At 45.0% G+C, this 25,770-nt stretch overlaps 1 protein-coding gene across 10 annotated transcripts in view; it reads right to left on the bottom strand.

Annotated features, from left to right (window-relative positions):
• POU2F3 (POU class 2 homeobox 3) overlaps positions 1–25,770 on the bottom strand; it is a 77,984-nt gene that overhangs the window by 22,526 nt on the left and 29,688 nt on the right. For 3 of the 10 annotated variants that reach the window (XM_082341975.1, XM_082341973.1, XM_082341974.1), the window contains exon 3: positions 1,048–1,140. The exons of the other annotated variants lie outside the window; for them this stretch is intronic. The gene's annotated coding sequence lies outside the window, so the exon portion shown is untranslated. The remainder of the gene's footprint in view (positions 1–1,047; positions 1,141–25,770) is intronic. 10 annotated transcript variants of the gene reach the window in all.

Raw genomic sequence — 25,770 nt, 5'->3', positions numbered from 1 at the left:
CCTGCTTTAGAAAGAAATAGTCTCATTCTGGGAAGAGAGAGACCCTTCTGAGGAACTGGAAACCCTTCATACATTCCCTATTTGGCTTCACCGCCCAGCCAGGAAGTGTGGGGATGAGTGTTTATCTTCCCATCTCACAGAGACCAGGAGTGCTTCAGAGATGCATGTAAAGTTACACGACAAGACACTGGCTAAATGCTACAAGAGAATGGTCCTCTGACCCTCCCCAGGCACTCTATCTACAAAACAATACTACAAACATCCCAGGGATGGGAGAGAGAACAGACCATAGGTGATGTTCTGGCCCAGACCTACACTTGGACCTCCTTATTAACCATCTGTTTGGGGTCATGCAATGGGGCTGGAGTACTTAGCCTTAGCCCCCTCCCCGGGACATTTCACATGGCCCTCTCTTGGGGGGAAAACTACTCAACATTAATGAATATATCACTGGAGATGAAAATGATCAAAGCTGTAGTGCCAGTTGCATAACTCGTTTGTGGAAAGTGTTTCATAAACATTTCACAAGAAGGAGAATTTCAAAGCGTGAACATCTCCCAACCTGCCTTCAATTACAGGCAAGATTTTTTTTTTCTTTCTTCCCCCCTTCTATACGTCTCCCTAGCAGTGAGGAAGAGTTTCTGTTTCGTAACTGATCTATAAAAGGGTTGACAAACGTTTTGCTCATGAAAAGATCCTAAAAATATATTCCAAGCCGTAGAGTAGGGTAGGCAGGTAACTTATCTCAGATGAACAAGGCTGAGAGTCCCCTAAGAGATGCTGGCTGCATTTTTGCTTGGGGGATTCTCCTTTCTCCATGGTTCTTGGCTGCTCCCTATGAGTCCAAGGCTCCTGCCTCTTTGGATGCTTCCCTGAAGTACCTGGGGAGATGGCCTCATCCAGTCCCTGGTCTCTAGTCAGACCTACGACAGACCAGCCTAGGCACACCTTTGCCCGTGCACATTGGGATCTTCTCCTGGAGGCATCGAACTTGTAGACAAAGGAGTGATGGAAGTGAGGAGACATGGGGCCCTTTAATAAACATACGGTTTCTTAGGAGGCTGGAGCCACTTAGAGTTGTTCCCTCCTGAAAAGAAGCTTTCCAAAGAGGCATCCTTGTTTTTCCTGCTTGTACCTCCTCTGCAAATGCAAAAAGCTTATCAGTCATGTTATTTAATGCTTTGGCTTCAGTTCTTAGGGCACAGCATTGCTAGTGCTGACACATGTCTGAAAAAACCCCATCATTTTAAGCCCATAAAAGTTTTCTTCTCCCTCTGGCATATCGGTCTGTGCATTCAAGTTTAAAAACTCTAGGAAGGGGCTGTGCTCTCTTTGAGGACATATCCTCACAGATATTTTTGGTGCCCAGGACTTGAACAACTTTAACCATTGTACCACTTCCCAGCCCTCGGGAGATGCCAGCAGCGTCTGCTTCCACTGAGGAGCTGGATTGATGCAACCTCTCTTTTTTGACCCTGATCTTTTTTTTTCAGCCACGCCGCGCAGCTTGCAGGATCTTACTTCCCTGACCAGGGACTGAACCCTGGGCCCCAGCTGTGAAAGCACCGAGTCCTAACCACTGGACAGCCAGGGAATTCCCAACCCTGATCTGTCTAGAATCAGAGTCTTCTGGTTTTCCTGCTTGCCTACCTGTTGGACAAGGGCACAGAGCTACCTTCTCTGGTTCTTTGGCTGGGAAGGAGCACCACACAGAACTGTTGATTCGCCCACATAGATGGCTCTTCTGCCCCCCAAGAAGTGGAATGGCAGGAGGTGGGGTGAGGTGGGGTGGGGTAAGAAATGCTGAGCACGGTCTCAGAATCAAACTCTGAGAACTGTTTGCCAGTGGCTCTTCTTGGGAATCATCTTGTGTGTGAATGCTGGCTGTCATCACACTGGGTTCTTTTGCATACATTGGGTTGCCTATCATGGAATGACTCTGTAATCCTTTTTAGAGCAGGGGACGGAAAAAAAAAAAAAAAAAAAAAAAAAAGACATCCAGGAAACAAGCACAAGGCTCAGAATCAACCAGGAGACCTGACTTCGGGCTCTATCCCTGCCTCTAAAAACCTGCATGATCTAATATTTATTTACTTCACTCATCCGTCTAGGCCTAGATTATGCCTCCACAAAAGGAGGAAAATAGGTGAGATGGAATCTACTTAAGAAATTTGGAATGTATAGAAGAGAGAGTGGGCATTGACTTGTGAGCCTACAAGTACGTTTATTGTGTCACTAGACCCATTTTGCAGATGAAAAGACTGAGGTTTGGAAAAGTTAAGAAACTGGCTGAAAGTTACACTGCTGGTAAATAATAGATCTGGGATTTCAATCCACGTCTATTTGATTCCATAGTTCTTCTACATAAACCTGACTACCATGTGTGATAGAATCATAGACTCTTCAAGGTAGCTTAGCGCGGATTGTGTCAGGTGCATGGAAGACATTCAACAAGTGTTGATTCCCTTCCTTCCCCATCAGAACTGGAAGGAAATGTAGCTATCACCTGGTTCAAATGGCTCATTTTACAGCTGTGACTCCTGATGTCCAGAGAGGAGAAATCACCTGCTCAGGGCAACACAGCTAGAGCTGCAGCCAAGCCAGGCCTGGAGACTCAGGCAGGGCCCCTAAGGACTGGTCTCCTAACTCTCCACCCAGTATTTGGTCCATTCCACTGCACTGCAGCATGGCTCTATCTTCTATTTCTATCACTCTGATGTTGTTGCCTATTCTGGCTCCTCAAGTAACTCAGTAGTAACCCTAATCCCATTGCTCTAATAAGATTTAATCTCAGTCCCGATTCAGAGTTCTCCATTACTACACAGGGTAAGGTTTAGACACAGATAAAGCACACATCTACTTGATGTGTAACCTAATACACTTGGTTTGAGAACCAGCATTCTGTATTCCCTTGACTCTCACATGGACGAATTAACTCCAGGGGGTTGATATTTGCTTTTTTCCTCCCTCATCATGAGGAAGAGAGGTAGAGAGGGGAAAGACAAGGCTCAGCCATGTCATGAAATCCTCACGCCAGTGTACATTTTACTCTGGGGCCCAAAGGAGACTAATGAAAGGAAGGACAGATGCCTTGCTCGTCCCGGACACACAGGCACACATGCACACACATGCATGCATACACACCAACTTGTGACTATGAAGCACTACACAGATTAGCTCCAAGAGCATCAGTTCGAGAAAGGGAAAAAGGAATATTTTTAAAGCATTTTAGAAATTAAAAAGCACTTTCAAAAGTATCATCATTTATTCTTCATGATGATTCAATGAGGGAAAAAATCTTATCCAACCATTTTTACAGATGTAGGAACCAAGACTAGGAGGAATTAATATGTCTATCACACAGCCAGGTAAAGCAGAGCCTGACTTGCTATTTGGCTCTTTGGCCTCCAGGCCCTCTTTTGCCTATACCACTCTGTAAGGCGGCCCCACTGGGTTCCCACCCAGAATTTCCCACATAAAAATGAGCTTGTTGACCTCTGCCTCCTCATGTGCCATGCTGTTTTCACGTGTGGTGCACAGTTGGTGTAAACATTTCCATCCACAAGTGTAGCCTGGGACTTTTACATGGATGTGAGGCTGACGTAGTTATTGAAAGCAAACTTTCAACAAGTCTGAATGAGATTCTCTTTGGCATCCCCTGGGGAACTGCCTGTGACCTGGAAGCCTGTCTCTGAAAGCCTGAGCGTTGGCTATAAATGCACGTAACAGGCTTTTCCCTGGTAACATTCATATTTGAGAACAGTCTTCTAAGTAAGGCTGAGGCCCTTATCTCTTGTATTCTTCTGGTACCCCAAATAAAACGAGGCACCTCTGTGGCCCTCTGACACCAGGTCTGCTCCAACAGCAGTTGGAGTAGACAGTCCTCCATGCGGCATGCTTTAAACAGAGGTTTTCCTGCCCCATAAAGGTCCCCTTCCCAGTTTAGCTCAATAAATATTTGGTATACACCCACTGTATACCAAGAGGACCTGGGACACAAAGGTGAATAGGACCTCCCAGATTAATTAGGAGACAGCAAGTAAAAAAGCAATTACCTAGAGTGCAGTACTTACAGCAATGGGAAGGTGGTACAGTGGTCACATGGAAAGGTTGTGATTTGCTTTGTCAGGGCAGAGGATAGCTAGAGAAAGGGGAATGGGGTAGGAAGTCTCCACGGAGAGAAGTGGAGCCTCTGGGGAGCCCTGAAGGACAAAGACGGCTTCACCAGGAGAAGGTAAATCAGGGCATGCCAGGAAGTGGGAGCAGCTTGTCCACAGTCACAGATGGTGAAACACGGCTTCATGTTCAGGAGAGACAAGCAATTCAGCGTTGCAGTAGCGTGGGGTGGGAGAGGCCTGGGCAAACAGCCAGGGCCTGACGACAGAGGTCCTGTGGCTCACGCAAAGGAGTTGAGGCTGGACTCGGGGGCAAAGTGTAACTCAAGTAAAGGGCAGGGACACGCGAGATTTTTGTTTAGTTCGATTATGTTAACAGCTGTGTGGAATATGGATTTGAAGAGAGGACAACTGTAAGTGGGGCAACTAGTTAAAAAGCTGTTTTTTGCAATAGTCTAGGTAAAGAACTGATGAGGACACGCCTAAGGCCAAAACACTAAGAACGGAGAGGAGGAGACAGAATGGCAAGTTTTTAGGATAGAAAATGTATTTCCACCCCTAAAGGTTTATCCTTTATAACAAAGGACTATTTCAGGAATTCTCTGTTGAATGCCTGCAGGACTAAAAGAACTAACACAGAAAAAATTCTGAAAGACCATAATCAATCCAACTGCTCATAATAGATGGAGTGGAGGGTATTTGGGGTTTCAGAAGGCATTCACTTTCTAAGTCAAATATTTCTGCAGTGTTCAAATTTTTAAAGGTAATTATTCATTTTAAATTAGAAAAAATTAAGATTAATCTTAATTTAAAATTAATATTAAAAATCGTAAGCACTCAAAATTTCATTAGTCTGTATGGAAGTTTTTAGTTTATGAGGTATTCAAGTTAGTTACATTTCCCTCCTTTACGTGGTGAAAGGGAAGTCTTGAGAGGCTTAGGGGCACATTTTCTAAATAAACACACATATATGCAGATACGTGTATTCTGTGTGTGAGTGTGTTGTGTGTGTGTGTGTGTGTGTGTATTTTTTTTAGCAATAACTGGGAATCCATCTCCTTCTTCTGCCGCATCTTGAGTCATTGTCTACCAGCAGGCAACACCTGTAGGTCTGTGGCCTACAGACCTCACTTATACCTTTCCATGATGTTCTACAGCTTACAAAGCACTTTCAAACATATCAGTTTGGTCTATTTTCAGAATATTCCCATGAGATTGAAAAGGCAAGTGATGCTATTCCTGTTTTACTATTGAGGAAAACAAGGTTCATGAAAGGGAAATGATTTATCCAAGGCACATGGCTCGCTAGCAGGAAAGCTCTGATTGGAACTCAAGTTATCTGATTTAAAATTCAACACTTCTTTCAAATTTCTAGGATTTTCTGAGGAAGCTTCCCAAATAAGTGGATTTTCAGTCACTGAAATATATTTCTTACAGCTCCAAACCCTTTATTTCAGTTTTGGATAGATATTTATTGGTTTCATTTTTGAATAGAGATCTTGTATTTTATACATCTCTACTTTCCCTTAAAGAGTACTTGACAAAGATACCACAAATAAAGAAAATTACAGGCCAGCATTACTGATGAACATAGATGCAAAAATCCTCAACAAAATATCAGCAAACCGAATCCAACAATGCATTAAAAATATCATGTACCGTGATCAAGTGGGATTTATTCCCGGGCTGCAAGGATGGTTCAGTATTCACCAATCTGTGTGATATACCACATTAACAAATTAAAGAATAAAAAATTATATGATCATCTCAATAGATGCAGAAAAAGCTTTTGACAAAAGTCAACAGCATCCTTTTACAAAGACTCTCCACAAAGTGAATATAGAGGGAACATACCTCAACATTATAAAGGCCACATATAACAAGTCTACAGCTAACATCATACTCAATGGTGAAAAACTGAAGGCATTTCCTCTAAGATTAGGAAAAAGACAAGGATGCCCACTTTTATGCAACATAGTATGGGAAGTCCTAGCCACAGCTACCAGACAAGAAAGAAATAAGAGCTATCCAAATCAGAAAAGAAGAAGGAAAACTGTCACTGTTTGCAGATGACATGATACTATACATGGAAAATCCTAAACACACTACCAAGAAACCACTAGAGCTCATCAATGAATTCAGTAAAGTTGCAGGATACAAAATTAATATACAGAAACCTGTTGCATTTCTATACACTAACAATGAACTATCAGAAAGAGAAATTAAAACAATCCCATTTAAAATCACATCAAAAAGAATAAAATACCTAGGAATAAATCTAAGGAGGTAAAAGACATGTACTCAGAACTGATGAAAGAAACTGAAGATGACACAAACAGATGGAAAGACACACCATGTTCATGGATTAGAAGAATTAATATTGTTAAAATGACCAAGGCAATCTCTAGATTCAATGCAATCACTATCAAAATACCAATGGCATTATTCACAGGACTAGAAGAAATAAAATTATTTGTTGTATGGAAATTTGTACGGAAACACAAAAGACCTGAATAGCCAAAACAATCTTGAGAGAAAGAACAGAGCTGAAGGTATCATGCTCCCTGACTTCAGACTATACTACAAAGATACAGTAATCAAAACAGTATGATAATGGTACAAAAACAGACACATAGATCAATGGAACTGAATATAGAACCCAGAAATAAATGCACACACTTATGGTCAATTAATTTACAAAAAAGAGGCAAGAATATACAATGGGGAAAAGGCAGTCTCTTCAATAAGTGGTACTGGAAAAGCTGGGCAGCTACATGTAAAAGAATGAAATTAGAACATTTTTTTCACACCATATACAAAAATAAATTCAAAATGGATTAAAGACCTAAATGTAAGCCCAGAAACCATAAAACTCCTAGAAGAAAACATAGGAAGAACACCCTTTAACATAAATTGTAGCAATATTTTTTGGATGGATCTTTCTCATAAGGCAAAATAAAATTTTAAAAAATTAAATTAAATAAAATAAACAAGACCTAATTAAACTTAAAAAGCTTTTGTGCATCAAACAAAACCATTGACAAAACAAAAAGACAGCCTACTGAGAATATTTTCTCCTATGGGAGAAAATATTTGCAAATGATATGACCGATAAGGGGTCAATATCCAAAATATATAAACAGCTCATACAACTCAATATAAAAAAAAATCAAGCAACTCAGTTAAAACCTGGGAAGAAGAACTGAATAGACATTTTTCCAAAGAAGACATACAGATGGCCAACAGGCACATGAAAAAGATGCTTGACATTGCTAATCATTAGAGAAATGCAAATCAAAACCACGATGAGATATCACCTCATGCCTGTCAGAATGTCTATCATCAAAAAGACCATAAATAACAAATTTTGGTGAGGATGTAGAGAAAAGGGAACCCTTGTATGCTGTTGGTGGGAATGTAAATTGGTGCAGCCACTGTGGAAAACAGTATGGAGATTCCTCAAAAAACTAAAAATAGAACTACCATATGATCCAGCAAGTCCACCACTAGGTATATATCCAAAGAAAATGAAAACACTAATTCAAAAATTCTCCAGTGTTCATTCAAATTCCCCAATGTTCACAGCAGCATTATTTACAATTGCCATGATATGGAAGCAACCTAAATGTCCATCAACAGATGAATGGATAAAGAAGAAGTGGTATATGTACACAATGGAATATTAGCCGTAAAAAAGAATGAAATTTTGCCATTTGCAACAACATGGATGGACCTGGAGGGTATTATGCTTAGTGAAATAAGTCAGACAGAGGAAGACGAATACTGCATGTTATCTTTTATATTTAGAATCTAAAAAATAAAACAAATGAATGAATATAACAAAACAGAAACAGACTCACAGACAAAGAGAACAAACTAGTGGTTACCAGTGGGGAGAAGGAAGGTGGGAGGGACAAGATAGGGGTAGAGGATTAAGAGGTACAAACTACTATGTATAAAATAATCAAGCTACAAGGATATATTGTACAGCACAGGGAAATAGCCAATATTTTATAATAATAAATGAAGTATAATGTATAAAATTTTTGAATCACTATGTTGTATGCTGAAACTAATATAATATTATAAATCAACTGTGCCTCAATAAAAAAACATTCAACACATCTTTCAAATTCCTAGGATTTCCTGAGGAAGCCTCCCCAAATAAGTGGATTTTCAATCACTGAAATCGATCCCTTGTAGCTCCAAGTCTTTATTTCAGTTTTGGATAGATATTTATTGGTTTTGTTTTTGATATTTATTAATGTATTATATACATCTCTTCTTTCCCTTAAATAGCACCTGAAAGATAATTTAGTCAATGACTCAATCTTAATTGTGAACTCTTTTTAAAAGAAATCATGCCCTTGGGGACACTGAAGTCCTTGGCCTCTCTGTTGGCAGTAGCACTAAATGGCCTGAATCGCCTTTTTTTTTTTTTTTTGCAGTTCTGCTTTTTCCAGGTTTTCTGCCTCTTTTCTCACAACCAGGTTTTTATCCTACTGTTGTTATCCTTGCTTTTTTTTTTTTTTTTTTACAATTAGTTTTTACTTTTATTTATTTATGGCTGTGTTGGGTCTTCGTTTCTGTGCGAGGGCTTTCTCTAGTTGTGGCAAATGGGGGCCACTCTTCATCGCGGTGCACGGGCCTCTCACTATTGCGGCCTCTCTTGTTGTGGAGCACAGGCTCCAGACGCGCAGGCTCAGTAATTGTGGCTCACGGGCCCAGCTGCTCCGTGGCATGTGGGATCTTCCCAGACCAGGGCTCGAACCCGTGTCCCCTGCACTGGCAGGCAGACTCTCAACCACTGCGCCACCAGGGAAGCCCCGTTATCCTTGCTTTAAGCAGCCTCTATTTCAGCTCAACTTCGCAACTTTTATTTGCTAAGGGCTAGAAAAAACAGATAGTTAAGTTTGTTATAACCGTTTCTAAAATAAAAGTTTGAGGCTCTGAGAAAGGGTTTGGCTCCAGGTCTCATCTTCTTCCTTCTTATTCTCAGCTGGATTCTAAATAGGTGAGGCAGCTGGCTCTCTGGATAAGTGAGGCACTGCAGAGGCTCTGTGTCGCTGTTTGACATGGGGCCAATTTTGACAAAATTGCCCTTTGGTTCAATTTTTACTGACTACATATCTATCCTGTTACCCTTATTAGCCTGCGACAGGGCTCCAGGCACAATGGTTGGCTGAACCCACACAGTTGACAGTGTAAGCTAAATTCTCTAAGGCTGAGGAGCAGTTACCAAATTTATTGCCAAAAGGCGGAGTCAACTTGAGCCAAGGGAGTCTCTGACAGTATATGTTTCCCTACTTATAAAAGGAAAATCGTCTCTGAGTCTTACCCAGGTCTCAAGGGTTAGGGCTAAATGTCTATAAAACCTATTCTAGGAAGAGCCTTCCCTGCTTTTGTCACCAAAACGATATGAAGTTAATGATTCTGCACATTTATTACCTGGGACACCTATCTTGTTTGTCTGTCACTTAGTAAGTGCTTAATTAAATAGATGCAGAATTGATGTATAAATACTTTCAATAATCCTTGAATTTAGGAAACTGGGTCTCAGAGAAGTCAAAGGATTTCCCAAAAGCCATACAGCTAGAAAGTGGCAGAGCTGGAATTTGAACCTACGTCTGACCAGATCCAGAATCAATCCTCTTTCCATTGTATCACACTGACTTAAAAAGGCATGCCAAACTAGGCTCATTTCCTTTTACAGAGGGTTCTTAGAAATGAGGATCAGGTGAATGCTGTAATTATTGTATGTATACATATATACATGTCCCTGGAGGTCAAGATGGGGTCATAAGGGCTGAGATAGTGTTAGTTAATGAATCAATGTCATCCAGGAGGGATGTCTCCAATGGCATGTCATCGGACTCTGCTCATTGCCCAGTCTTGTTAAGAATGTTGGGCTTCCCTGGTGGCGCAGTGGTTGAGAATCTGCCTGCCAATGCAGGGGACATGGGTTCGAGCCCTGGTCTGGGAAGATCCCACATGCCGCAGAGCAGCTAGGCCCGTGAGCCACAATTACTGAGCCTGCGCGTCTGGAGCCTGTGCTCTGCAACAAGAGAGGCCATGACAGTGAGAGGCCTGCGCACCGCAATGAAGAGTGGCCCCCGCTTGCCACAACTAGAGAAAGCCCTCGCACAGAAACAAAGACCCAACACAGCCATAAATAAAATAAATAAATAAATAAAAATAAAAATATATATATTAAAAAAAAAAAAAAGAATGTTATCAGTACCTTAGAGTATGATGACGTATGTGCCCTGCATACATCTCCGTATGAGGAGCAGGGTTAGCTAGTACTTTGCACAAAGACATCAAGGTTAAAAAAAAATCTTGAAATTGTGCAAGGAAGGGAAGAAAGTAATAAGATAAAACATAAGAGGAAATGTAAAAATCTTTTACTAAGAATATGAAAATTAACTGTACAAGTTGAGGCAACAGTGTAGATTTTTTAAAAAAGACTTGAGAGGTGTTAACTGACCCTAAGAGCATGTAAGTTGAAAGTGTGATACAATTACCTTTTTAAAAATCTGTAGGGTAGGCTGTACCATCCTAGTACAGTAGAGTATGGAGGGAGGTTCCCCTACTTAACCATGCAAGTTCAGGCGAACAGGCCTGCCAGTGTCTTATCTGGGCTTGGAAAGAAATCAGGGCACAATAAAGATATGGTACCTGCTCCACCAAGTTTTGCTGAATGAATAAATGGATGAATTAATGAACCAAGTGTCCCACTGTGCTCTGGCCTAGCCAGATGTCATCTGAGTATTGAATGTTGTACGCTTGTGGATACTACACTTAAAGAGGGTGACTGGCAGACCGAAACCTATACATATAAAGGCATCAAGGCACAAACAAGTTCAAAGAGTTTGTATAGCATTGTACAAAAATATCTGAAGCAACCTAATGCCCATTGATAGGGCAATGGAACAGTAAAATTACACTGAAACAGTAGAATAGTATGTGGTCATTAACAATAATCATAATCAGTCCTATATGTACTGCCATGAAACAATCTATAAATCTTATTTTTAAATTTCAAAAGAAAGTCTCAAAAGAATACACACTGTATAATTTATACCTACCTACATATGTACATATATATGCATTTTTTAAACTCCACATATATTTATACATTTCCATTTGTATCCATATCCATGTACGTGCAGAGAGAAGATTCTTCTAAACACATACACACCACACCGATAAGAGGTGTTTCCTCTGGGAAGAGGGCTGAGGCTGAACAGGGAACAAAATTCTTCTTTATCTCTATTATTAAATATTTTTACAAGAAAGTATACATAGCATTCATGTACTATGTGTGTAATTGCTTTAAATAAGGCAATCAGAAACATGATACGTGAAATTATTGAAGGAATTCTGGATGTTTACATGGAAAGGGGAAGACTTAGGTGTGAGAACTCTTCTCAAATACTGAACGGCTGTCAAGTGAAGGGGATGGACTCGGGCCTTGGAGCTGAGGCAGGCAGAGTGGTGACCACGGGGTGACCATCACAGGGAGGTTGATAGGGTCTATCAGGAGAAAGAATGGCCAAGCATTGCAACCCACTGAACCCTGGAGGGGGCTGTATTCTGGGCGGTGAGTCCCAAATTCATGGGAGAGCTTTGGCAGAGGTGTGGAGCCAGCGGCCACCTGTCAGGGGTGTCAGTAGTAGAACGTGTGCCCCAGGAGGTAGGTTAGGCTGGAATCACACTGGTTCCTAAGCTTTTGAGGCTCCTGACAAGTAAATCTTTTTTTTTTTTCAGAGCTCAGAGAGTGTTCTTTTATTTTGCCAAATAATATTAAACTAACCAGTATCACCTACTCAGGGCATCATTTCATTACATACAATTAACATTTTAATACCAAAAAAATGCAAAATCTCAGACTGTTAAAATTGAATACATTGAGCTCTATAAAAATTTGCTATGTTTTCTTCTTTTAAGATGTCACTGTAGATGGTGAAAATTTAGCCATAAGATGTAATATTATGAATAAATAAGTGTATTGACAGACAGGATAGGAGAAAGGAAGAAGAAAGCCTTGGTGCCCGACAGCAGAGATCTGTGGAACCCTTCTGGGAACAGGGGGACAGGTGCTAAGGGACCCTTTAGCCCTAAGGGTTTATGTGCCTCTGACTCACTCCAGAGTTAGAAGCTCAACCCAAATTTGTCTCCACAGTTGATGAAAAATAACGTCACAGTGATATCAGATGTCACTGGATATCCCCAACCATACTTTCCATTGAAGTGGCCAGGAGACGGCAGTCCCAGGAGAACCTCAGTCCTGTCTTCCCTAAGGGGCATTTGTAAAGGGCCTATTCTGGCTTGAGATATATAGCTTGGTACTGAACTCTCAACCTCAAAGAGTTTAAAAAACTAGGTTAGCCAGAGTCCTATGTGCAGACCCTGGATCCCTAGAGGGTAGGCCTTGGCACCCAGCACCCACTGAGCAAACAGCTAAGAGGCCTCATCCAACAACTCCTGGGGCCCAGCCAGCAAGTGGCGAAGTTGGGAAATATTTACCAGAGCGGATTGGATGGAGCCCACCACACACGCTACGTGCGGACACCCAACAAGCTCACCTCCCTGGGAAAAGGGGTACATTTCTGCGGATCGCTGGCTGAAAGATGACAGGGAGCAGAGCAGCCTGAGGAGGAGAAGGTCCTGAAAAGCAGAGAGATGGGAGTTCCTGGCACCCAGGATGGAGCGATGGGCGGATAGGCTCATTCCAACTATCCATCAATCCATCTATTTAGGAAACACTTATTGAATGTCTGCTCTGCGCCAGGCACTGCTCTACCGTAATCAATACAATATAGACTGTTTCCTCAAATATTTCCCATCTTCTGGAGGGCTACCTGGAGAAGAAGACGTTTGAGCTGAGTTTGGAAAGATGAATGAGGGGCTGGCAGGGCGATGGGGGGAGTGAGGGGGCGGGGCGGGGGTGTGTGCAGGTAGAGAGGCCAGTCCTAGGGCTCATTCAAAACAGAGTTGAGGTGCTGCCTCTTCCTTTATTCCGCTCTACCTTCAGGACACTTCCATCATTTCAAAGAGGCTCATTTCCCGGTGGTACTTGGAAGTCCTTAGGACGGGGGAAGAAGCGGGCCTGGAGGTCCCTTGTGAGGTTAGACTACCCCCATCCTTCTCCCGCCCACGCAGGATGGGGCAGCCCACACTAAGACTGCTGGGCCCTTGCTGAGTGGCCAGATTCTGGGCAAAGTCCCAGACCCCAGGTCCTGCCATTCCCCACCCAGCTTTATTCCGGAAGAGTGTCTGTCTCTTCCCGGCCTCGGGCAAGGCCAGGCTGGGGACTGCCCTGATAGCCAGGAGGTTGTCCTCGGCTCCGCCAGGTCCAGTGTAAGGGGAAGCACCAAATCCTCAGAAAGGAAGCTGGTTCTGGTTCACTGCAGAGAGGAAGGGACTCCTTGCCTTTGGGCAGCTGCACTGCTTTCTCCTCCAGAGTGGTGTTAACCCTTTCTGGCCTGGGGGCTCTTACCCTAGCAGCCTCACCTCTGAGAGTCCCAGCCCGGGACAGGGGGCACAGAAGCACTCCACCACTGGTCCCAGCACGAATCAACATCTATCCCCAGGGACTGGGTGTCCAAATCTTTCTGGGCCTCAATTTACCAGCTACCCAACTGGCCTGCAAACCCACTTCCAAGCCCTCAAGTGAGCCTGTCCACAGTGAATGGGTAAAGTTTAAAATTTTCCTTGTTAAGATCACACACTTTCTTTGAGAAGATGTCATTGAGGGAAAGCCAAATTGATATGTAACTCACTTTAAGCAAACCCTATAAATGATGTTTGGCTCCAACTGACTGTAAAAGGGCATGTTTTATTCTCTGAAAAGATCCAGTATAACATTTCTTTAAATAGCAGGCTCTTGGTGGAAAAAAAAATAGAATTTAGTTGATAAAACTTTGACTTAGGTACAATATTTTGGGAACCACCCTTTTAGGTATGGTGAGGCATGCCTGTATTTACCCGGCACCAACTGAGTCTGGCAGATTTTTCTTATTATTCCTCTAGTAACAGGCTGAGTCAGGTACAAGGGCACAAGTAAGAGCACTCAGAGGGACGCCAGCAGTTGAGGAGAATATGAGCAGAACTGCCATCTGGAAAATGGTGAACCTCCGGCCTTCAGAGGCTCCCAAGGGCAGAGCTAAGAGGAAGAGCAAGCTGGAGCCAGGGTGATATGAAATGGGGCTGCTAGAACCAATACTGTTGCAACAGCAACAATAGTCCAGTTTATTGAGCACTTACTAAGCCCCGGACAGTTTACACTCAAGATTGTATGTAATCCTCCTCCTAACAATACTATTAGGTTGATGCTATGATTTCCCCCTTTTTTACAAAGGCAGAAACTGAGGCTTGGGGAGGGTGAGTGACCAGGTTCCTGTTGGTAGAGCTGAGATTCAAATCCAGGTCTGTGCGACGCCAGAGCTGGACCTCTGACCACTACACTGTCATCTGCAAGCCTAAAACCAGACACCCTGCAGCAGTCCATGCCAGCGAAGTCTGTGGAGAAAATGTTAGAAGATGCCAGCGCAGGCGAGGGGCTGCCAAGACAGGAAAACAAAACAGGGTGTGAACCAAGGATCCTTGGAGGTTGGGAGCCAAGGGTATTTTAGTGGCCTCGCAGGGGAGAGGGAAGGGACTCCTGACACTGGATCTGAACAAAAGCAGCAGAGGCCCAGGCGGCGATGGGGGCGATGGGGTCAGCCGATTAGTAGAATAAGCTGGATTTGGAGACAGCAGACCAGCACTGGACACAGCGCCTATTATCAAGTAGACACTGAATAAAGATACATTGAATAAGTCCTGGCTCTGCCACTTAATTGAAGTCACTTTACCATTCTGAGTCTCAGCTCCCTTGTCAAATGAGAATGATAACACTTGTTTAATAGCTGTTGTGAGTTAAAACTTATTGGCTTAACGGGGTCCTCTGTAAGTTGTCAAGCAGAGGGGGCCGTGAGATGGGATGTGGTCTGGTAGGGAACTGAGCAGGTACAAGGAAACGGCTCCTGAGCCCTAAGCGCAGCCTCCAAAGCCATTCTCGGGCTAGACTAGGAGAGGGAAGTTTGAGGTGGAAAAGTTTATTTTCTGCCGCAGCTGTGATTCTGGGAGAAGGAGAATCTCCCAGGTACTAGAGCTGCCTCGACAGCCCTCTGACAGGGGGGCAAAAAGAAGGGCAGGTCCCACCCCCTGCCCTGCAGGCACACACACAAGAAAACGCTCCTCTCCTCCCTGCACCCTTCTCACGCACAGGCCCAGGGACGTGCTCCTCCACTTGGGGTAGGGGAACCCTCTGGGTAGGAACCCTTCTTCGCCCCACCCTTCCCCTGGCAGCCTTCCCTGAGCCTGCAGATAGCATCTCTGCCATGCGAGCTGGCAAGCCCCGGCCGTGAGAGGTCTGCGGTGTGAGCATGTGGGCTTGGGACCTGTGGAAAAGTACTGTGCAGACATCAGATGAGGGGCTCCGGGCAACATTAGGGCTCGTCGAGTTGCAGGATCTCTCTGTCTCTCTGTCTCTCGCAAAAGCAGCCTGACACAGTGTAGAGTCAGACAGGCCTGTTGTATATCTGAGCTCCACCTTGGGTAAAAATTACTTAACCTCTCTGAGCTATAGTTACCCCAGCTATATAATGGGAATAATCATGCTTACCTCACCGGGCTGTCGTAAGGATGATGTAATATCAAGTAAGATATAACTTTAGGTAAAGTGCCTCACACATCCCATCATCCTTGGTTTGAATCCTGGTTCCAAGCAAGTCTCTTGACCCTTCTGAGACTCAGTTTCCTCATCTGTAAAATGGGAGTTCTAAAAGCTACTGCTCTAGGTTGCTGTAAGGTTTCAAGGAGATACTGCTTATGAAGGGCACGGCCCAGTGCCTTTAAACTCAGGGTGGTATTAACTTCTTCTGCCACTGGGGCCAAATCCAGCTTCCTTTTCAAGACCCCTGCTCCAAAAAGACTCTTACGTGAGAGGGGGAGGAACTGGCCCTGCTTTACCGGAATCTACACCCACCAAAGGCAACTCATTCAAATCTCCAAAGAAAACTCCCTTTTGGATCCCTGCAGAATCAGGGAGAGGGTTCCGACACTTCCCTCCTCCTCCTGTGTCCTCACCACTCTCCACCCCACACCTGAGCAGAGAGGAACATTCGGTCTCCACTCCCCATCGAGATGCACCGTGGGCTTGTGCCAGCGCTGCAGCCTGAATGAGCTGGCCCGACACCCAGTACCCTAGAGAGGCTTTGTGGTGGTGTTGTGGGTAGCTGGGTCAACCAGGGTGTTCTAGGGACAGGTCCCCCGAGAACCCCGGCTGCTCCCATTCCTACCTCACCGTCCTGCTCTCAGCAAGGCTCAGTCCATCTAATATCAAGGCTGCTGCCCAGGCCACAAACAGGAGACAGTTGACATCTGAGCCTCAGGCCAAAGAGCAGAGCATGATTGGCAAAGGAGGACAAATTTCCACCTCTCCAAATGCAAAGACACTCATCATTTGCTTCCCACCCAAACTTGGGGTAGGTGGGGGAAGCTTAGATGGAGAGATCGTGGGTCTCAGAAAAAAATTTCCTTTCTGATAACATCGAAACACGAGTTTAGATGCAGCCCATCTAAACTGGTGCAAGCCCAGTGCAGCAGCCATCCAGGGAGAGAAGGGGAAGAGAAAATTATGGGTTCTCATTCATCAGAAATAATAGCAGCTAATGTTTATTGGTTGATTACTGTATGTCAGAGCCTATTCTAAGTTATGTATCTTAACTATAATTAAGGCTTACAGCATGACTGTTCTCACTTTTGGATGAGGGCTGTGAGACACGGAGAGGTTGGCCAACACAGACAATCGGCTCAGCTACTACGTGGGACCACCTCCTCCAAGACGAGCAGGGCCATGGAGCGGGAGAACCACTGAGTCTGGAGTCTGGCCAGCCTGGCTTTAAACTCCCCACTTATGGATGGAGTGATTGTGGGAAAATTCCTTAACCTCTCAGAGTCTCAGTTTTCTCATCTATAGAGTTGGAATGATCCCAATGACCTCACAGTGTTGCTCTAAGTAATAAATGGAACAGTAAATATGAAGCGTTTGGCGCTCAGCGCCTGCACGCAGGCAGGATCCAGTAACTATTTCTATTGTTATATTATCTTGACTACAATGGGGAAATCACTTTGGAGAAAGGAATCATTTCTTCTCACCAATGATCTCCTGCCTGAAAATTCTGTTCTGCATCTACCTTGTTACTCAATAAGCCCAGCTTATTCCCTGTTGAAGCTGCACTGGTTTACATATCCCTTGTTCTGACATTTTAAGGAACTTTTCAGACCTGTCTCCTTCATTGGATAGCAAGTAAGTTCTCTGAGGGCAGGTCTGTGTGTATTATTTGGGGGTGCCTCTTCCCAGTGCTGGGGAGCCTCCATTTTCCACTGCCTTGTCTTTCTGTGTGGAAGGATCACAGCTAGAGGAACATCTCGCCCTCTGCCTCCTGGTAGAAGTGACCTATGTCCCTGGTGAGTCTAGGTCAGCTGTCCTCACTGGGGATGACAGCAAACCTGAAGGTCGTTCTCTGAAATCTATGCGGTGGTTTTTCTGTCTTAATAATTAAGAGGCTCTATTTGCATTTACCAGGCAGAGGACAGTCACTCTAGACATCCTGCAACGCAGAAGACGGTACCAGACAAGAAACTCTTGTTCGTGTCCTGTACAACTCGCATCCGACTTTCAAACGCCCCACTGGACACTCGTGTCAGTAAAAAGCCTGCCTGTATCACATGAGCCTAGAGCCCAATTCCAGTTTTTATGCAGGCACAACATATCTTTTGCACACTTCTGATACGCACTGACTTTTTCCGGGATGCCATTTTCTGAATAAATTGAGGAAAGATTATATTTTATTTTGTTTGGAAGTTTACCAAGAGTTGTTTAACATTTTGGAAAATCATGGCTTTTCAGCTGCCAGTAGAGCATACCAATATCAGTCTGTACTTGTGTCTGTCACATTCATATAGGTGCAAGCATCCTACTATCTCATCAAACCTTCCAGAGGAATGTGCCCAAGCATTTACTTGCTGAAATACATATTATATCATTTTAATTTTTTTCATTCTCCTTTGAATCCTTATTCAAATTAGAGTATCTTACCGATTTTTATGTATGTTTTCTATAAATTTCATTCTAGGATATTAAAGGGGCTTTATAGCATCCTTGTTACAAGGAACATTGGGTCTGATAAGGCTGAGAACACAGGTTTAGAAGGAAGTGGGTGTGTGCGACTTGGCACCTTCTGAGACCTGCCTGTTGTCTAGGAGGGTACTTTAAGGTCTGTTCTCCACCAGCTCTATCTGTGCCAGGTGGATGTATTTAATTCTGGAGCAAGGCCTTTGAAAGTCCGTTGTGGCTACACATCAAAGCCACGTCCCCCAACAAATTAAGTGAATATAAGTTCTGGCCTGTCATTCAAGTGCAGCCTTTTCGAATAAATTGTACATTTTTTAAAGGGTATCTCCTAAAAGCAATATTTTATTGTTCTCCTCTTCTCTTGTTTGACAAAGATATAAGAGCTATGTTTTGATATGTCCACTATCCATTTTTTGTCCATCTAGGCTTTCTGGTAGAATTATCCACTATCTTTGTCATTACTTTGTCTTTATAATTTTATTGTTAAATGATTTTTATAGCAATGTTTCCTAGGGTAGCCGTGTCACTTTCTTTTTGGTGATAAAAACACTCTAAAAACAAACAAACAAAAAAACCAACCCTGTCCCCCCTGCAGCTCTATCTGTCAGGCTCCTGTATCTATTTTTTTCAGCTGCTTTGGTACCTTGGAGGGGGAAAGAAGAAGGATGATATACATCAATACTCTAAAACCCAACCCTACTACTCAGGGTTGAGCAAAATGTGGCTTGCTGGCTCCTCTTCTCTTAGTCTGCCCATCCACCCTCAATAATCCTGCCTCAACCTGGAAGTACAGGACCAGAAGCTGGATCTTGCAGCAGAGGGAAACAAGCCTCAGCAGTCAAGAGTTTCACCATCCTTAATTCTCATCCTCCAAGGTCTTTCACAGCGAGGTCTCAGAGTCTCCCTCCAGCTTATTGGGCCAACTACCCCTGGCTCTACACACCTGCCTGGCTTTCTTAGACTCACTGAACCAGCCCCATCAGCATTATTACAGCGCAGGGGCCCTCCATCCCCTCCGCAGCCTCTGCTACATTTTCTTCCCACCAGCTGGGAGCTCCCGTGGGCAGGGACCACGTTCTACTCCCCTCTGACCCCTCACAGCTAGACACAGGTTTGTGGAACTAAATGGTCCAATGTGGTCAATTAATTCCCTCCCTTGTCCTCTGGTGCTCAGCTGCTGTGGTGCCGGCCCTCCTGGGGCTGCTCCGTGGGTGCCTGGGGGAGGGGCTCACTATGTCTTCACTGCAGACCTTCACTTGAGAGTCTGGTCCTGCCTCCCCTGTGTCTCCATCATGGGCCTCCCCGGAGAAGCCTCTCCATCATTCAGAATCCTCAGAGACCTTTCCTTAGGCTGAAATTTGTTGATTTTAGAGAAGATGTCCCATTGAGCTGATTAAACACTACAATCGACGCATGCCGGGAGCAGCCAGAATCCATGGGATTGACATATATACACTAATATGTATAAAATAGATAACTAATAAGAACTTGCGTATAAAAAATAAATAAAATAAAATTCAAAAATTCAAAAAAAAAAAAAAAGAATCCGTGGTAGCTCACAGTCAAGAAAATGGCGAAGGAAAATCCCATTTGATTCAAAACCAAACGCACTATGGGGGCGCAGTGGGGCCACTGCTCTGGACTAGCGGGGCGGGTTCCCGAGAGAGGCACTGGAGGGCTGAATGCTGCGGCCGCAGGTGAGCTGAGAACGCTGCCAGGCCTGGGGCTGAGATAGCATCCCAGGCCACTGGCTCTCAGCTTTGTGGGTAGGAAGCTCAGGGACAAAGACACCTGCCAACTTGCTTCAGACTCTCTTCTGGCCTCAGAGAACTTTTGTGAAGTCTTCTAGCAAGACTTAGCTTTCAACAGCATAGATGGAGACGTCGCTCTGATGGGTCTGGTGGACACCCACAGCCCTGGATGACGAGGGACCCAGAAGTCACCAGCACAGAGCAGGGCAAGGCTCCCGAGGTGTGCATCTGTCATTGTGGACTCTCCAAACCCCTTTAAGCCAATGATACTTCCTAATGCTCTTCTGAAGTTAGCTGTGGGTTGAAAGAATAGGAAATGGGGACTTCCCTGGTGGCGCAGTCATTAAGAGTCCGCCTGCCGACGCAGGGGACATGGGTTTGAGTCCTGGTCTGGGAAGATCCCACATGCCACGGAGCAACTAAGCCTGTGAGCCACAACTACTGAGCCCGCATGCCACAACTACTGAAGCCCGTGTGCCTACAGCCCGTGCTCCACGGCAAGAGAAGCCACCGCAATGAGAAGCCTGCGCACCGCAACGAAGAGTAGCTCCTGCTCGCCTCAACTAGAGAAAGCCCGTGCGCAGCAACGAAGACCCAACGCAGCCAAAAAAAAAACAGCAGGAAATGGAAGTGGAGAAACTCTGTGACCAGGAGGCTGTCCTCAGGCTCCTGACTTCACCCACAGGGCATTCAGCCTTCCCTCCCTCCCTCCCTCCCAGAAGAGCCCTTCTCTTCTTCCAGGCTAAACCCTCCACCCATGTTCTCCCTTTTCTGTCTCCTCTGCGGCATCTCCTATCTCTCCCCAGGCCCACAACCCACCAAAGTCTCCCTCATCCCCAAAACCTTCCCTTCACACTGTCTCCATTTTCAGCCAACATCTGCATCCCTTTATCATCCCACTCCTTGAAAGGGAATTCTGCAGTCCTCGTCTCCATCATTTCCTAACTTCTCCTTACCCCTCGACGACAGCAATCTGGCTTCTGCTCTCACCACGGACGCTAGAGACGCTACGATGAGGCCACCAGTGTTCACCTCGCTGCCAAACCGTGGCCCCTTCCAGGCTGGGGCTCTACAATATCTCTGCGTGCTGTGATGCTGTCTGCTATCCCCACCTTCATACGAAAGTCTCTCCTTTGTGGGTGTGGTTCTCCTCCCATCCCTTTAACCATTCCTTCTTGGTCTCATCTATGGGTGCCCGTTCCTCAGCCTGCCCCTTACATGTTCCTTCTCTCCAGCTCTGCCCTGGGTTCTCATCCCAGTCTGTGCACCCTCCCTAGGTGACCTCACTCCCTCCCATCACTTTGGTTAACACGATTCGATGGTGACTCCTCAGTATGCATCCTGACCTGTCTGCTGGGCTCCAGGTCCAAATTTCTCATCATGTATTGAGCACCTATTGTCCGTTATCTGCCCTTCTTCCTCTTCCCATCATCTGGACTAATCGGCTGGACCTCCCGTTCTCTTGATCTCCGGTTCTAGTCCCACTAATGCTCAGTATCTCAAGCTAGAAACCTAAGAATCCTGACGGGCCCTTCCCCTTCCTTAGCTGTCCATATCCAAACTGTTGCCAAAATCCTCCTGATTTTATACCCAAAATCTCTCTCAAATCTGAGTCTCTCCATGTTTTACTGACACAGGAATAATAAGAGCAAATACCTATACAGTTTATATGTTCTAGACATTGTCTAAGAGGTACACACACACACACACACACACACACACAAACAGCCCTGTGAGATAGGTACCATTATTCTCCCCACCTGTAAGATGAGGAGACTGAGGAACACAGAAGTTGAAGAACTTGCCCAAGGTCACACCGCCAGGTAGTGCCAAGCCCAGGAGTCAAACCCAGGTTGTCTGGCTCTAAATCTGTGTGCTTAATCCCTCTCCTTGGCATTGCCCACTCCTCCTACCACAATGGCATCCCATCAGGCCTCTCTTGCATCAGTGCGTCATTCATCCTTCCTTCCCTCCTCACCCACACCCCCTTCTAAGGCTCTTCCATTAAATGAAACTAGTTATGCTTGAAAATGCCCACAGGATAAAATCTAAGCTTCTTGGGAATTCCCCGGCGGTCCAGTGGTTAGGGCTCTGCGCTTTCCCTGCTGAGGGCCCGGGTTCAATCCCTGATCGGGGAACTGAGATGCCACAAGCCATGCAGCGCAGCCAAAATACACAAATAAATAAATAAACTTCTTTGCTGGGTATTCAAAGGTCTACATAATCTGGCCCAGCCTCATCTTCCACCATCACATCCCATGCTGACCTTCTCACAGTTCCCTTTTACATAGTGAGGCTTCACCCTTACTGTCTCCTATGCCTGGAATATTCTTGCCGCCCCTCTCTGCCAGTCAATCAAACCCCCTTCTCTTCCCTTGTCACCCGCTTCAACACCATCTCTTTGGTGACATCCTTGGGCAGTATCTCAGAGCTCAGTACTCTTATGTCTCTTACAGAATTCACTGCAGAGTTCATTGCCATTTATCTTCTTACAAATGACACCCTCTATCCAGCTCTTAGGAATGTCTAAATATTCAAAGAATGAACGTTTGGCCCCTGATCCAGCCTGCTGGGTCCTCCTGTCTCTGTCCCTTGAATTTCAAAAGATTCTTTTTGCTGGATCACACAAGATCATAAAGGCTGGAAAGATTCCATGTGACATATTTCTCCTCACTCTCTACAGCTCAGGGTGAAGAAATGGACACTCTCTTCCCCATTTCTCTTCAAAGAAAAACATGAAAGGAAAGTGGAAGCAAAACCAAACAGAATATGGCATGAGAAAATTGATGGGACCATAACATACAGACTGCAGGGGCCTTAGCAATCATCTCAAGCAAATGTCTTCCTTTTATTCATTAGGACACTAAGGCCCAGAAAGGAGAAGAGGATTGTGTAGGGTGGAAACAGCACTGGCACCCAGGACCTCTGATTCCCTGTCCAGGGATCTGGCCTTGTTCTGTGGCCTCCCAACTCTGTCTTAATCTTTCCTGGGGACTGAGGGGTGGCCCTGTTTCTGGGTCTCTGGATCAGCTCACAATTATCTCCCAGACAGGCTCAGGCTGCTTTCCTGGGACCAGGAAGTTAAGAGGCTCAGCAGGAAACTTCATGATGAGGCAGCGTCCTTCGCTCATGCAACCTTAGGACGGCACTGCGCCCAGACCCTGGCTGCAATTCCCAACTGCACCAACTGGCTTGGGGCCTTCCAATGTGAGCTTCACCAAGGGCAGCGACTCATCCTTTGCTCTCCTGCGTCTGCCACCCTGTCTCTGTATCAGACACTGCTGGGGCCAGAGGGGCTGTCCCTAGCCTTGTCCTAAGCACAAGGGTTTCCCAAGCTCTAGAAAGATCACACAGGCAGCCAAACCCACCGGGCCTGTGGAGCGGGCCACCTGTGGGCTGGGCTGGTGCCACCACGTCTTGGTGTGGGATGGGCTCCTCCACGTGCATTTCATCCAAGGGACCATAAGAGGTGGACCCTGGGCTGGGACCCTCGGAAAGCACAGGCAACAGGCCACATCCCAACCTGCCGAGGGCTCCTTCAGGATCACTGAATCCTCGGGAATGTCCTCCATCCTCCTGCCCTGGAAACAAACCTGGCCAAACTATCCCTCAGATGAGAATCTGTCTCATCTTTAAAGACCTTGAGAGAGAAGCTGATTCTACAGCCTCCCTCCCTTGGTAGCTCTTCCAGTGTTTGGTAAGCCACATTGGCTGCAAGTCCTTCCTTTTAGCTCACCTAGATGTGTCTCTAACTGAAGCCTACCTCTGTCTTAGGTCTTGAGGGCAGAGTGAGAGTAGCTGGCCTCCATGTGTTAGCAAACTTCCCCAATGAACACAATTGCAGAAGTTGCCTAAGAGGTTTTGGGTTAGGACTCCAGATTGTTCCTCTCCAACTGTGAAGGATGTACCCAGAGTTAAAAGCCTTTCAGGAAATGTTAGTAAGGACTTCAAATCACTCTACAGATAAAGGAGGAGAAGAACATATGTCTGAGTTTGACCTCCACCCCTGACTTCCTTCTAAACTTGGACTCTGGATATGAGTGGGAAGGACCCCTAGTGAGTATCAAATGTATCCCCAAATTGGGGTTGTCTTTCCTTCCCCCTGGCTGTCTCCTTCTCTAGCCCACTCTTCTCTGCTTAACAAACTCTACTGACGCTTCAGAGCTAGAATCAAATATCACCTCCTCCATGAAGCCTGCCCTGAGCTACCGGGAAGAATGAAGTATTCTCATTTCTGTTTGACACCATGCTTTTTACAGGCCTCCAATAAAGCATGAATGAGATTGTATTATAATTATCCACTCAAGAGTTTCTCTCTCCCCTCCCCTCTCCCTCTCCCTCTATCTCTATCTCCCCCACTCCTCAATCTAGACTGTGAGCTCCTCCAGGGAAGAGACCATGTCTTAATTTTCTTTGTATTCCCACATCTGGCACAGTACATGTTCCCTCCCCCACCCCAAATTTATGAAATAAATTAATTCTTCAGCTGAGAAAACTCATACTAAAAATATTAAGTGACTTGACCAAACTTATACAGCTAGCTGGTGGCCAAAACAGGACCCAAACCCAGGCTTTCTGACTTTGTTTCTAATTCTCACGTCTCTGCCTCACTCTAGGGCCCAGTGTTGCTTCCTGCTTGTCTCCAATTTAGACTTTGTCCCCCCAATGAACCCTCCCACCATCTGCCTCTGACATCACACCTTGTCTTCGCCCTCAGCCCCCAACCTTCCCATCAGCCTCTAACTTCAATGGGAAGTCCTCTCTTCATTCATCCTCCTCTTTACACATCCAGATCTATCCATCCTTCAATCCATCCAACACCACCTTCTCCTGCCTGAAACCCTCCCTGACTAACTTGAACTCCACCCAGCTTGTTCCTTTAAAGGCGCCCAACTTGTATCTCCATTGTCCCACTGAGCTGGGTTACACCCTCCTTCCTGAACTCTTTTTGTCCTGGCTCCCCTGTTTTGTCCTCTATCTTCTTCTTTTAAATCAGGAGTTCCTTTGGCTATTTACAATAGCCAGGACTTGGAAGCAACCTAAGTGTCCATCGACAGATGAATGGATAAAGAAGATGTGGCACATATATACAATGGAATACTACTCAGCCATAAAAAGAAACGAAATCGAGTTATTTGTAGTGAGGTGGATGGACCTAGAGTCTGTCATACAGGGTGAAGTAAGTCAGAAAGGGAAAAACAAATACCGTATGCTAACACATATATATGGAATCTAAAAAAAAAAAAAAATGGTCATGAAGAACCTAGGGGCAAGACGGGAATAAAGACGCAGACCTACTAGAAAATGGACTTGAGGACACAGGGAGGGGGAAGGGTAAGCTGGGACAAAGTGAGAGAGTGGCATGGACATATATACACTACCAAATGTAAAATAGATAGCTAGTGGGAAGCAGTCGCATAGCACAAGGAGATCAGCTCAGTGCTTTGTGACCAGCTAGAAGGGTGGGATAGGGAGGGTGGGAGAGAGGGAGACGCAAGAGGGAAGAGATATGGGGACATGTGTATATGTATAACTGATTCGCTTTGTTGTAAAGCAGAAACTGACACACCATTGTAAAGCAATTAAACGCCAATAAAAATGTTAGAAATAAATAAATAAATAAATAAATAAATAAATAAATCAGGAGTTCCCTGAGGAGCCCAACCCTCCATCTTTCGTACTTCCACAAATTCCTCTACACATAGTCAGGCCATGCAAA

The sequence above is a fragment of the Balaenoptera borealis genome (assembly GCF_965194805.1).
Source record: "Balaenoptera borealis genome assembly, chromosome: 11".
Taxonomy (NCBI): Eukaryota; Metazoa; Chordata; class Mammalia; order Artiodactyla; family Balaenopteridae; genus Balaenoptera; species Balaenoptera borealis.
This window is presented reverse-complemented; position numbering and strand designations above follow the sequence as displayed.